General features: G+C 44.3%; 1 protein-coding gene across 4 annotated transcripts in view; it reads left to right on the forward strand.

The window, feature by feature from the left end:
* The first annotated feature begins 2,849 nt into the window (after positions 1-2,849).
* rab27a (RAB27A, member RAS oncogene family) overlaps positions 2,850-12,363 on the forward strand; it is a 139,212-nt gene continuing 129,698 nt past the window's right edge. For 2 of the 4 annotated variants that reach the window (XM_060852911.1, XM_060852914.1), the window contains exon 1: positions 2,850-3,011. The gene's annotated coding sequence lies outside the window, so the exon portion shown is untranslated. The remainder of the gene's footprint in view (positions 3,012-12,363) is intronic. The other 2 variants (XM_060852910.1, XM_060852913.1) reach the window with 1 other exon arrangement.

Here is a 12,363-nt window from a genome sequence, read left to right on the forward strand (position 1 = left end):
CTTGAGTTAATGTGAAGTTAAGTTTTGTTTTCTCCCTGAAATTATTTCTCTTTATTGCGACATGGGTCAGGGGACGATTGTGGGAGCTTTGGCCCTGAAGGGGAATGTGTAAATGGGATGTTGTGACATTGAAAACCAGGAAGGCCACAGATCCTTTTGTTCCTTCTGACCATCTTCCCAAACAATTGTATCATTTTAGCAGCTACTGCAACCGCTTGTACAGACATGTGGGCTAGGAGCAAGAGTAGGCCATTTGGCCTCTTCAGGCCTGTTCTGCCATTCAATAAAATCATGGCTGCTTTCATCACCCCACATTTTCACTTATTACCAACTTTCACCTCCTTGCTTGTCAAGAATCTAACCCAATGATCTAATTATTGAGTGAAGCTTCCCCTTTGTAGCCATCGGCAGCAGCTCTAAGTCCCAAGGTCTGTGTTCAATCCCCACTCCAGGGCTGACATTCCAGTGCAGTACCAAGAGATAGCCACTCTGTTTCAGGTTTCAGTTTCCCAGGTGAGATGTCAAACTGAGGTCCTGCCTGCCAGGGTGGGTGTAGAAACTCCTCTTAGCATGGTTTCCAAAGGAGGAAGGGGAATTGTCCCTGATGCTCTGACTGACATTGATTGCTCAATCAACATTATGAAACAAAAATTGTCTATCTCTGGAATCTTGCTGTGCACATGTTGGCTCCTGTATGTCTTACTTTCTGATTGTGACTAAATACAAAAATGTTCCATTGGCTGTAGAGTACTTTGTGATACCTGGTGGCTGTGAAAAACACTGTACAAATGAAAGCCTTTCTTTCAATTGGGATTGTTCAATGAATAGGTGTTCTTTTCACCTATATGCTTAGCCCATTGTTCAGGAAAGGGAAACTGACATGCAGGAACAGACCATCTCAGTACAAATCTCTCCGTGGCCAGGGCCTCTGAGGTTAAACCGTTGTCACATCCTTTTATACATTTTAACATGGGAAACACAATCATAGCATCACACAATCATTAAGTTGTCAATTGGCCTATCGTGCCAGCACTCAAATGATCATCACTACATAGTGCAAACCTCCTGCTTTTCCCCTGGACCCTTGCACACTATTTCTATCCGAATAATCATCCAATGTCTTCTTGAATGCCTCAACTGACCCTTCTTCCATTACATACAGGAGATTGGTTAGGCCACTTTTGGAATATTGTATACAATTCTGATCTCCCTTCTGTTGGAAGGATGTCATGAAACTTGAAAGGGCTCAGAAAAGATTTACAAAGAAGTTGCTAGGGTTGGAGGAATTGAGCTACAGGGAGAGGTTGAATAGTCTGGGACTATTTTCCCTGGAGCATCGGAGGCTGCGGGTTGACCTTATAGAGGTTTATAAAATCATGAGGTGCATGGATAGGGCAATGAGACAATGTCTTTTCCCTGAGATGGGGTGTCCAGAACGAGAAGGCATAGGTTTAGGGTGAGAGGGTAAAAGTTTAAAAGGGACCTAAGAGACAACTTTTTAATGCATAGGGTAGTGCGTGAGCAGCCAGAGGAAGTAGTGGAGGCTGGTACAATTACAACATTTAAAAGGCATCTGGATGGGTATATGAATAGGAAGGGTTTAGAGGGACCTTCTTCCAAGTGCTGGCAAATGGGATTGGATTGGGTTAGGATGTCTGGTCAGCATGGATGAGTTGGCCCGAAGGGTCTGTTTCCATGCTGTACATCTCTATGACATTTCCAGGCAGTGCATTCCATACCCTAACTACCCTCTGTAACTTTTCTCCCATCACTCTTGTTCTTTGGCATGTCACATTAAATGTAGGCCCCTCTTGTTTGTGTTCCTTTTATGAAGGAGAACAGCTTCTCCCTGTCATCCTGATCCAGCCTGCTCAGGATTCTGAAAACCTCCATCCAAATCTTTTATTATCGAACTTCACTTTGATAAGAATACGGTACTTGGTTCCTGTGGGACAGCAACACCATCCCTGCATCTGGAACAGAAGACCCAGGTCCAAGTCTAACCTGCCCCAGATGCTCTACTTCTGAGGTTAGGAGTCCAGATTAGAGTAGTGCTGGAAAAGCACAGCAGGTCAGGCAGCATCCGTGGAGCAGGTAAATCGACGTTTCAGGCAAAAGTCCTTCATCAAGAATGAAGGGCTTTTGCCTGAAATGTCGATTTTCCTGTTCCTCAGATGCTATCTGACCTGTTGTGCTTTTCCAGCACTACTCTAAACTAGACTCTGATCTCCAGCATCTGCAGTCCTCACTTTAATCTTCTGAGGTTAGGAGTTCAGGTCTCACAGGAGAAAGTGAGGTCTGCAGATGCTGGAGATCAGAGCTGAAAATGTGATGCTGGAAAAGCGCAGCAGGTCAGGCAGCATCCAAGGAACAGGAGATTTGACGTTTCGGGCATAAGCCCTTCTTCAGGTCTCACATACAGGGAGGGGATTGGTTGGCTCAGTTGGTTTTATGGCTGGCGAGTGATGTTAAACAGTGTCGGTTTAATTCCTATGAAGAACTCTCCTCACCTTCTCCCCTCACTCCTCACCTGAGGCATGGTGACCCTCAGGTTAAACCACCACCTGGAATGAGAGAGCAGGCAGATGGTCTAGTAAGACTATGACAACTTTGCTTTTAACCCGGTAGACAGGTTGATTAGAAATAGTTTTTATAGTAAGGGGCTTCAGAGAGAAAAAAAAACACAATTTGATCATAGCCGACTAGAAGGAGAGAGACAGCAGGAGCTGTGTCAGCCGGAGATACTGACTCACCACCAGTCACATTTCAGCTGGTTGCTAAGGGACGGCTGCTCCTGCGGCAGAGAGGTGGAGCCCTGTTACGGGAAGTGATGTTATACTGACGGAGAAAACCACTTTGTCCCCAAAAGAGGAAGGATGTGAGATGAATCGAAGTGCATTTAAATGCAAGAAGTCTTGAGCTGGAGCTGTTTCCGCGTGTAACCAGTGAGTGAGGTGAAACTGGCTGTAGCAGCAAGTCACCAGTGAGAGGGAATAGCTGACTGGAAGGTAGTTTGTACAATTGTGAACTGAACCCAAATTGTGAAATGTTTAGTGCCTGTCAAATGTTTTAACCTAGTTTAATGAAGTTTTGTTTTAGGTTGCTGCAAATATTGAAATCTGTTTGTGATCATGTTCTGTAAGGAATCTCTGGTCTGATCTGTTTCAGACAAAGGAAATGACCTGAAATAGACAAGTTTTTGCCTGGCTTTTAACTCGGTACCTACTGAAATAAACAGGTTTGTGCCTGTACAGAATGAGGTGGGCTGTGCCAGGCACTTATTACAACAGGACTTGGGGTTTCTTTCCCCCTCGGCTGCACTTTCTCATCCACCTCCTTGTTCTTTCCAAACTCTGGAGGTTAGTGGCACACTTTGTTGCTGCTTAATTAATTAAAAAAAGTTCACCGCCATTTGCTCCACACGATTTGAGCGAGACAACCGACGTGGCTGTAGTTTGGTATTAACATCACGGGCCGTATCGTATCTCCCTAACCAGGGAGGATTAGTCTTGGTGACTCCAACCCACGGCTCTTGGAGAATCTGTCTCCAGACGTTGGGATTTTTATTTTGTTGGGTCTCCTGTCGCACATTGCGACAGCGTGGGGAGAGGAGGCGGTGGAAGGCAAGTGTCAGAGAGCTGGAGATTGCAAGGAAACCAAAACTGCACCTTTCCAAGATAAAGTACAGGACTCGACATGTCAGCAGTACTGTGTTGTGTTGATAGAGGAACCTATAAAAGTGATCATTTGCATTTTCCCAAACTGCAGTCTCTCTGCAATAACTCTGTGTTTTGTACCTTTCTGTGGGGGTTTGGAATTGTGACCTGGTATAAACCTCTCTCCATTCATGTCATGGGCCTGACGTGCTGCAGTCATGACCTGTTCAGAGAGGTTACATTCTCCTCCAGAGCAGCTGGGGCTTGATTCACGCCTCTTGGCTCAGAGGCAGGGATACTACCAGCGTGCCACACTATCCCTCGTGTTGTGGCTGACACAGTGCAAGCCGATGACACAGCACTGCTGAGCGGGTCTGGGGAGTTGTCACCGGTCACACCTCACCATGATGCTCCAGTTCCCTGACCAGCTTATTTTTTAACCGACCACCTCAACTATCTACGTTACCGATCTGAATGGAAACAGAAAAAGTTGCTGGTGGGTCAGGCATAATTTGTGGCGAGAGAAAAGCTAACATTTCGAGTCAGGGTGACTCTTCCTCAGCTTTCAGTTTGTTTTCAGTCCGGATCCCGGCATCTGCAGTAATGAGCTTTAATATTGCTGCTTTGTTGGATCTGGACTCACTTGTGTTTACAAAGCTGTGGAGCATGTGTGGATGTGTAGGATGAGTTGTAGTAAGCCCCCATGGATATATGTGTATTAGCAGCAGCAGGACTCCCACATTCGGCAAGATTGGAACAACTTCCTCCTTTTCTTCATTTAAAAAGTGTGTGTAACTTCAACACTAACCAACTTTTTGTTCCAGTGTGTCCCCCACCCCGGTTGTCTTTTATATTAAAAAAGGCATCCTGGAAATGCTTTTATACATTTTTTTTAATTGAATTGCCTTTAGATTTTTTTCAACAGCAGGTGAATAGAAATTATTCTGTCCTTGATTTTTTTTACAACAGCGACCCTGTTGCAACAGATAAGCTAGTTATTATTACTCATTAACAGCTCGCTTGCCTCGCATCGCTCCACATGATGTGTTTAAATGTTTTATTATAATTGCCCTCCCACACTGACTGTAACCAGCCCAACCCTGTGCTGCTCCTTGGGGAAGCTGCAGTACACATTCCAATTAATTCTGGATTAAAATCCATGGCGACTGTTTTAAAGATCAGGGAAGTTGCTTGAGAGAGTTAACACTGGCATAAAGATGATGGTCCAACAAATTAGTGGAGGATAGGGTTTGAAAAGGTTGTCGGGTTATGAGCAGTGCTGCATTGATTGTTGCATTAGGGAACTGCTGCCTTGGAATGCTGATAGTTTTCATTTTAAAAACTGGAAGACATTGTGCACTTTGAAGCACTAATGTCTGTGTGTGGAACATGTTGACCAAACTGTTCTCCCTTGTCTTTAAAAAAATTCTCTGGCAATCTGGCAACTTTCTTTGTCCTTAAAGTAGGGAACAGCCACAGGCCATTCAGCTCAAACAGTCTACTGCTGGTTCATGGCTGATAATGCTCAACTTCAAATGCCAGCCTTTTCCGTCTGACCGTATGGATTTAAAATTATTTTTGGCTTCCTGGTGTCAGCCTGCAAATAAAACCATGAAATAAATGATTGATTGAATTGGCTTTTAGAATATTGTTGGAATCCATTGTGCGTTTGGAGCCCTTTTAATGTGAAGTTTCATTGACAAGTTTTTTGCTAGTCCCTGTCAGCCCTCCACAGGCAGTTTGAGTGTTAATAGTGACTAAAGCAGAGCTCCTTTCTTATCACCAGAGTCCCAAATTTAAGTCCTGGAAAGACTGACTATCCTGTGAGCAATAGTCATAGTTATTCAGTTATTGGATTTGATTTACTATTGTCACATGTACCTAGGTACAGTGAAAAGTTTCATTTTATGCAGAACAGGCAGATCATATCGTACAGAGTGCTTTAGGGTAATAGAACAGAGTGAGGAATACAATGTTTTGGCTGCACAAAGAGTGAAGTCAACATTAAATTTGAAACTTGCGAGGGCCATTCAGAAGTCTCATAAAGCGGGGAATAAGCTGTTCTTGAATCTGTCGGCACACGTGTTTAAGGTTTTGTATCTTCTGCCCAATGGAAAAGGTTGGATGAGATTATAAGCAGGATGGGAGGGGTCTTTGATTCTATTGGTTGCCTTCTTGAGGCAGAGAGAAGTATAGATGGTGTCCGTGAATGGAAGGTTGGCTTGCATGATGGACTGGGTTGTGTTCACAACTCTCTGTAGTTTCTTACTGTCCTGGGCAGAGCAGTTGTCATACCAAGCCGTGATGCATCCAGATAGAACGCTTTCAATGATGCATCTATAAACATTGGTCAGAGTCTTTATGGACACGCTGAATTTCCTTAGCCTCCTGAGAAAGTAGAAGCCTTGTGCTTTCTTGACATCAATGTGGTTGGGCCAGGACAGATCGTTGGTGATCATCGCTTCGAGGAACTTGATGCTCTCGACCATCTACAACTCAGCTCCATGATATAGACAAGGGGCCTGCACTCCACCTCGCTTCCTGAATTCAGTGACCAGCTGTTTCATTTTGCTGATTAGGTTAGATTAGGTTAGATTCCCTACAGTGCGGAAACAGGCCCTTTGGCCCAACAAGTCCACACCGACCCTCCGAAGAGTAACCCACCCAGACCCACTTCCCTCTGACTAATGCACCAAGCACAATGGACGTTTTAACATGGCCAATTCACCTGGCCTGCACATTTTTGTGACTGTGGGAAGAAACCAGACCACCCGGAGGAAACCCACGCAGACACAGGGAGAATGTGCAAACTCCACACAGACAGTCGCCTGAGGGTGGAATCGAACCTGGGACCCTGGTGCTGTGAGGCAGCAGTGCTGACCACTGAGCCGCTGTGGTGTTGAGAGAAAGATTGTTATCTTTACATCATGCCACAAGCACTCTATCTCTTTCTTGTATTATGTTAATGTGTGCTTCTGTTTGTCTACTGGATGATTTTCAAATGTTATTTTAATAAAAATTTCTATTCCATTAGCCTCAGCTACCACAAAAGAATCTTGAATATGAAAGCTAGCACTGACTAGCAAAAAAAAATAGGCTCAAGCAGATACAAAGGGAATAAATTAATGGAGGTCCTAGTCGAGTCTAGAAAATGCAGGGACGAACTTAATAAAGCATTTAGGAGAGCAAAGAGGGGGCATGAGAAAACACTGGTAGGTAAAATTAGGGAGAATCCCAGAAAGGAAAAGGCTGAGATTCTGAAGGGCGAATGAAGGGAGTTCAGCAGGAATTTCGAAAGGAGGTCCTCAATAGTAATGAAATCTGGATTACTCCCGGTACTACAAATTGGTGAGGGTAGGAATAGGAGGATAGAGCAGATGAATGCATGGGCTGAGGAGCTGGTGTATGGGAGAAGGATTCACATTTTTGGATCATTGGATTTTCTTGTTGGATAAAAGTGACCTGTACAAGAAGGACATTTCTGCATCTGAATTGGAAAGGGTCTAATATAATGGCAGGGAGATTTGCTCGAGCTGCTCCGGAGGATTTAAACTCTTAAGATTGGAGGGGAATGTATGGTGGGATGAAGGGTGAGAGTGAGGAAAAGATCAATCCAAGACTGGTACAGTTGAGAAAAGAAGTGAATCAAACAGTCAGGGCAGACAGGGACAAAGCAGAAAAGAAGGTAGGACTGATAAATTAAAATGCATTCTTTTCAATGCAAGGGGCCTAACAGGGAAGGCAGATGAACTCAGGACATGGTTAGAAATATGGGATTGGGATTGCATAGCAATTATAGAAGCATGGCTCAGAGATGGACAGGACTGGCAGCTTAATGTTCCAGGATACAAATGCTACAGGAAGGATAGAAAGGGAGTGAAGAGGGGAAGGGTAGTGGCATTTTATAGGGGATAGCATTACAGCTGTGCTGAGGGAGGATATTCCTGGACCTACAACCAGGGATGTTATTTGGGTGAAACTGACAAATAAGAAAGAGATGATCACCTTATTGGGATTGTATTATAGACCCGCTAATAGTGAGAGGGAAATTGAGAAAGGAGATCTCAGTTATCTGTAAGAATAATAGAATGGTTATGTTAGGGGATTTTAACTTTACAAACATTGACTCGGACTGCCATAGTGTTAAGGGTTTAGATGGAGAGGAATTTGTTAAGCATGTATCAGAAAATTTTCTGATTCAGTATATGGATGTACCAACTGGAGAAGGTGCAAAACTTGACCTACTCTTGGGAAATAAGGCAGGGCAGGGACTGAGGTTCAGTGGGGGAGCACTTTAGGGCCAGCGACCATAATTCTATTAGTTTTAAAATAGTGATGGAAAAGGATAGACCAGATCTAAAAATTGAAGTTCTAAATTGGCGAAAGGCCAATTTTGACGGTATTAGGCAAGAACTTTCAAAAGCTGATTGGGGCAGATGTTTGCAGATAGAGGTACGGCTGGAAAATGGGAAGACTTCAGAAATGAGATAACGAGAGTCCAGAGACAATATATTCCTGTTCGGGTGAAAGGAAAGGCTGGTAGGTGTAGAGAATGCTGGATGACAAGAGAAATTGTGGTTTTGCTTAAGAAAAAGAAGGAAGCATATGTAAGGTATAGACAGGAGAGATTGAGTAAATCCTTAGAAGAATATAAAGGCAGTAGGAGTATACTTAAGAGGGAAATCAGGAGGGTAAAAAGGGGACATGAGATAGCTTTGGCAGACAGAGTTAAGGAGAATGCAAAGGGTTTTTACAAATACATTAAGGACAAAATGGTAACTGGGGAGAGAACAGGGCCCCTCAAAGATCAGCAAGGAGTCGTTTGTGTGGAGCCACAGGAGATGGGAGAGATACTCAAAGAGTATTTTGCATCGGTGTTTACTGTGGAAAAGGACATGGAAGATATAGATTGTTTGGAAATAGATGATGACATCTTGAAATATGTCCATATGACAGAGGAGGAAGTGATGGATGTCTTAAAATGCATAAAAGTGCATAAATCCCCAGGATCTGATCAGGTGTACCCTGGAAGCTAGGGAAGTGATTGTTGGGCCTCTTGCTGAGATATTCGTATCATCGATAGTCACAGGTGAGACTGAGGTTGACTAACATGGTGCCACTGTTTAAGACAAGCCAGTGAACTGTAGACCCGTGAGCCTGACGTCTGTGGTGGGCAAGTTGTTGGAGGGCATCCTGAGGGACAGGGTGTACATGTATTTGGAAAGGCAAGGACTGATTAGGGATAGTCAGCATGGCTTTGTGTGTGGGAAATCATGTCAGATAAACTTGATTGAGTTTTTTGAAGAAGTAACAAAGAGGATTGATTAGGGCAGGGAGGTTGAAGTAATCTATATGGACTTCAGTAAAGCTATCCACAAGATTCCCCATGGGAGACTGGTGAGCAAGGCTAGATCTCACAGAATACAGGGACAACTAGCCATTTGGATACAGAACTGGCTCCATGGTGGAAGACGGAGGGTAGTGGTGGAGGGTTGTTTTTCAGACTGGAGCACCTGGAGTTCCACAAGGATCGGTGCTGGGTCCTCTACTTTTCATCATTTATATCAATGATTTGGATTTGAACATAGGAGGTATAGTTAGTAAGTTTGCAGATGACACCAAAATTGGAGGTGTAGTGGACAGTGAAGAAGGTTACCTCAGGAGTAGAACGGGATCTTGATCAGCCACTGGGCTGAGGAGTGACAGGTGGAGTTTAAGTTAGATAAATGTGAGATGCTGCATTTTGGGAAAGCAAATCTTAGCAGGACTTATACAAAGACCTTGGAGTGCAGGTTTAAAGTTCTTTGGAAGTGGAGTCGCAGGTAGGTAGGATAGTGAAGAAGGCATTTGGTATGCTTTCCTTCATTGGTCAGAGTATTGAGTATAGGAGTTGGGAGGTCATGTTGCAGCTGTACAGAACATTGGTTAGGCCACTTTTGAAATATTGCATGCAATTCTAGTCTCCTTCCTATTGGGGGAATGTTGTGAAACTTGAAAGGGTTCAGAAAGGATTTTCAAGGATGTTGCCAGGGTTGGAGGATTTGAGCTATAGGGAGAGGTTGGATAGGTTGGGGCTGTTTTCCCTGGCGTGTCGGAGGCTGAGGGAGTGACATTATAGAGGTTTATAAAATCATGAGGGGCATAGATAGGGTAAATAGACAAGGTCTTTTCCCTGACATGGAGGATTCCAGAACTAGAGGGCATATGTTTAGGGTGAGAGGGGAAAGATATAAAAGAGACCCAACGAGCAACTTTTTCACACAGAGAGTGGTGCACGTGTGGAATGGGCTGCCAGAGGAAGTGGTGAAGACTGGTACAATTACAACATTTAAAAGGCAACTTGATGGGTATCTGAATAGGAAGGGTTTGGAGGGATATGAGCCGGGTGCTGGTAGGTGGGACTAGATTGAGATGGGATATCTGGTTGGCATGGATGAGTTGGACTGAGAGATCTGTTCCCTTGCTGTACATCTATGACTATGTGCATTGAAGGGAAGAGGAGAACCAGGAAGAGAGTAGGGTGCATTAGGGATGAAGTGAAGAATCTGTGGGTGGAGCCAGAGGATATTGATAAGTTGTTAATGGAGGTTTTGATGGGTTTACCAGTGGACAAATCCCCAGGTCTGCATGAGTTGTATCCTACGTTGCTGTGGAAGCTGAGGGAGGCAATTACAGGGGTTCTGACCGATGTTTCTAGTTCCTTTCTGAACATAGAGGAGGAGCAGAGGACTGCTTCATAGTTAACATAGTTTCACTTTTCAAGAAGGGTAGTCGAGATAAATCAGGGAATTACAGGCCAGTGAGTCCCGTATCAGTGCTCAGGGAATGATTGCTGAAAACTCTGAAGGAGAGAATGAATCTCCACTTGGACAGGCAAGGTTTAATCAGAGATAGTCAACACGGCTTAGTGGGCGGCACGGTGGCACAGTGGTTAGCACTGCTGCCTCACAGTTCCCGCCTCAGGCGACTGACTGTGTGGAGTTTGCACGTTCTCCCTGCGTCTGCGTGGGTTTCCTCCGGGTGCTCCGGTTTCCTCCCACAGTCCAAAGATGTGCGGGTCAGGTGAATTGGCCATGCTAAATTGCCCGTAGTGTTAGGTAAGGGGTATGGGTGGCTTGCGCTTCGGCGGGTCAGTGTGGACTTGTTGGGCCGAAGGGCCTGTTTCCACACTGTAAGTAATCTAATCTAAAAGGCTTTGTCAGAGCAGGTCATGCCTAATAAATTTGATTAAAGATTCCAAACAGGTGACCAAGTTTGTAGTTTATGTGGATCTCAGCAAAAGTTTTGACAATGTCCCAAATGGGAGACTGACAAAGAAGGTCAAAAACACATGGATCCAGGTTAATTTCATAAGATGGGCTCAATAATAGCAGGCAACAGAATGTAGTAATATAAGGTTGTGTGACTGGAGGCCAGTATCCAGTGGTATACCCCAGAACTGGTGCTCTTGTTGCTTATAATGTATATAAATAATATTGTTGAAAATGTTGTGGGGTGAGGGGAGATGGGAAGTAAGTTTGCAGATGACGTAGGGATTGGCGGGTGATTAATAGTGAGGAGGATGGCCTTAGGAGGGCAAAGAGTGATTGGTCAGATGGGCAGATCAGTGGAAGATGGAATATAACCCTGAAGGTATGAGGTGATGCACTTTGGAAGAAGTGACAAGGGAAGGAAGTATTTGATGTGTGGCAGGACATTTGGAATCTCAGGAACAAAGAGATCATGGGCTGCTTATCCACAGATCCCTAAAGGCTGCAAGATAGGTTAATAGGGTGTTTAGGAAGTCATATGAGAGACTTGCCTTTATCAGTCATGTCATGATTATAAGAACAGGGAGGTTTTGTTGGAGCTGTACAAATTCTGGTTAGTCCACAGCTGGAGTACTGTGTACAGTTCTGGTCACCACACCATAGGAGGGATGTGACTGCATTGAAGGGGATGCAGAAGAAATTCACCAGGATGTTGCCTGGATTGGAGCATTTTAACAATGAACGGTGGCTCAATAGGCTCAGGTTTCTTTTAATAGAAAGGTAAGAAGGGACCTTAGTTGAGGGGGATGGGCAGGATGGATAGGAAAAAGTTGATCCGCTTTGTTAAAGGGTCAGTAATGAAGAGGTGCAATTTTTAAGGAGGTTTAGAGGAGATTTGAGAACAGTTTTTTGGTGGGCGCCTGAAATGCACAGCCTGGAAGGAGTGTGGAAGTGGAAAACTTCACAACCTTTAAAAAATATTTGAATGAGCATTTGAAATGCCACAGCATTCAAGACTCTGGGCTGTGTGAGATCAGTGTAGTTAGCTTTGATTATGACCAGTTTCTGTCAGGATCCCTAAACTTTAAAGCTTTGCATTTGACCCAGATGGGAACTCGGGTGCCTGAGAAATGACTTGACTCTGTTTTGGATCAGACTGTACATTTCTTCATGTCCTTGGAGTGCAAGATGTTAGTCCCAGCAACTGGGCTGTGCTCAGTTTGTAAGATGGATTTCACAAGGTACAATTTCTACCCTGCTATCCTGGGGTTATTTGTCCATGTCAACAGTATACTGTGGCCACAATGTCCTTCACTCCAATCTCCCAAAGCCACTGTGTTGAAGGCTTTGTTTCCATCTGAAGCTGGCTCCCACACATTTCTGTTAATTGGACAATTATATTGTGGCCTTATATTTCTCAGACCCTGAATTGTGCACTGTCCCAGTGCGCCTGTGTG

The sequence above is a fragment of the Hemiscyllium ocellatum genome, chromosome 39 (genome assembly GCF_020745735.1).
Source record: "Hemiscyllium ocellatum isolate sHemOce1 chromosome 39, sHemOce1.pat.X.cur, whole genome shotgun sequence".
Lineage (NCBI taxonomy): Eukaryota > Metazoa > Chordata > Chondrichthyes > Orectolobiformes > Hemiscylliidae > Hemiscyllium > Hemiscyllium ocellatum.